Genomic DNA, 2,608 nt, shown 5'->3' with positions numbered 1-2,608 from the left:
CGCTATCGTAAGTGAAAAACGGATTACTGAAGTAAATTCGACGTGCTACTTCCGAAGCGCTAATAACATATCTACCTTTTACTTATAATATCATTGTATGATTGTATGTTTTATATTAAATAAAGACATTTTAAATAAAAAAATGTTGTATTTTAATACGCTTCGAATTATTCTGATGTAAGGTATCCACTTGCCCGATTCACTCTACCGAAAAATGTTTAGAAAATTTTTGTTTATAATATTTTATAATAAGTGGTTCATATTTTATGTAAGTACTTAACTCGAATAAAAAGCTTTCTGATTTTATTTAGATTGAAACTAATTTTTGACAATGTTAGTTATTAGGTTTTAAAAATACGATTTTATTGAAACATTCCAATAAAAAATATTAATTAGGTACTAATCAAGTGATGCTTTATATATTATTTTGTTATTTTAGCAACATTAAGTTCTTATATAAATATACAACGAGTTTATGTAATGTTGATGTGCTTGTGATAACACGTTTGTACTTATATTAATTAAATATAATATAATAGTTATAAATAAATATGTATTATGTGCCAGTATTTGTGTAGATAAAGTACATATCAGTTGTGTTTTAAATAAATTTAATATTTTTATACTTTGGTGTTTTATTTATCAAATACCTAATTAAGAGACACAGGTTTCTACTTCAAATATAAAAAAATACCTAGTTATTGTTTATACAGTAGATTATTTTTCCGACCCAAATATCGACCAATAGAATTGCACCATTCGACGTCACGTGGTACAACCTACATGGTATTATACTGATAATTTTTTGAAAATTTTCTCTGGTCGTTGACGTCAAACTGACAGGTTCAATTCAATTGTGAAATTATTGGCCGACATTTGGGACGGAAAAATAATCTCCCGAATACCACACGAGCTTCAAAATTATCTGGCATTTCCCTCAAGGTTCCCTGCAAACAAATAAAGTCGTCAAGTTTTTCAGGAAAAATCACTCGCGCTTCGCGCTCGTCATTTTTTAACCTTGACTAAAAACTTGACTCCTTCATTTGTTTGCAACGAACCTATCGGAAAATACCCGATAATTTTGAAGCTCTTGTGGTATTATAAGTGATAATTTTTTAAAAATTTTCTCTGGTCGTTGACGTCAAACTGACAGGTTCAATTTAATTGTGAAATTATTGGCCGACATTTGGGACGGAAAAATAATCTCCCGAATACCACACGAGCTTCAAAATTATCTGGCATTTCCCTCAAGGTTCCCTGCAAACAAATAAAGTCGTCAAGTTTTTCAGGAAAAATCACTCGCGCTTCGCGCTCGTGATTTTTTAACCTTGACTAAATACTTGACTCCTTCATTTGTTTGCAACGAACCTATCGGAAAATACCCGATAATTTTGAAGCTCTTGTGGTATTATAAGTGAAAAATTATAGTTTTAAAAAGCTTAGTAGAATGAAAGAAAGGATTTTTGAAGTTAAATAAAAAGTAAATTGAAATTTCAATTGTGGTATAAACGGAACTTTCATTTCAAATCAAATCAAATTTAGACCCCCTCCTTGGTACAGTGGTTGACGCGTGAGCGAAGAACCGAGGGGTTCTGGGTTCGATTCCCGGTGGAGACGAAGAAAAAACAATGTCTCGGTCTGGCAGGACACAGAAGGCTGATCACCTTCTTGTCTTTCATCTGCCCCTTACCCCACTAGGGGACACGGGACTTCACTTTTTTTTTATAAACGGAACTACTCAGATAATGTATTTTCTGTATATCGTAAATAAAATGTCCATACAGTATTTCTACATCGACACATTTAGCACTACTTTTTGCTTAAATAATTCTGCTCTACTAAAATATAACTGATAATTGTAAGTTTTTACGTATTCACAGATCCAAATTCCGACTTTTTAAATAAGTATAAACAGAAAATATGGCCATAGGCTTTTTTAACCAATTATATATTATCTAGTATTATTATCCCAAGTACACTAAGAAACGTACTTCACCACCATTAGTCATCTCGTAAGCCTTGTTTTACTAATGGATGTATTGAATTCAATGAAAAGCTCAAAGTGGCGAGTCATCGTCTTTTATTGTAAAGTGAGACGAGCTTTGTCTTAACTCGCAGCAACTTGTTTGCTGAAATTCAAGTTAAATTGAATTTTGAGACCAATTTTAGGTAAGTAATGTTATTTCTAATAAGATTTACACTTTTTTATCATTGCTATTTGTTCTTTATCACTGCTGTTTATTATAAGAAAAATATGGATTCAAAGATAGTCTTAAAGTAAAAAATTAAGAATATTGATCATTTAGGAACTGATAACGAATCTAATAAATAAAATACGTTTTTACGTATTTCAGTTAATAGATTCGTTATCAGTTTATATTATCTAAAAGTTATATCGGAAAACTAAATAAAAATTGATGTAACACATAATATCTTGTAAGTAATGAATTACCATCAGTTTAGACTTTAGACAATATCTTCTACAGAAAATAATTTCCTACCAAGAAGACCTGTGTTATATTGCTATTCAAATTTAAAAAGGCCTCTGTGATTTATGCAGCAATTCCAAACAAATATATATTAGACTGGACTGGACAGACCCAGAACG

The sequence above is a fragment of the Colias philodice genome, chromosome 9 (assembly GCF_061535455.1).
Source record: "Colias philodice isolate Cphi_HAF_F1 chromosome 9, ilColPhil1 Martin Lab GWU primary, whole genome shotgun sequence".
Classification (NCBI taxonomy): Eukaryota; Metazoa; Arthropoda; class Insecta; order Lepidoptera; family Pieridae; genus Colias; species Colias philodice.
Note: the sequence above shows the minus strand (reverse complement) of the source record.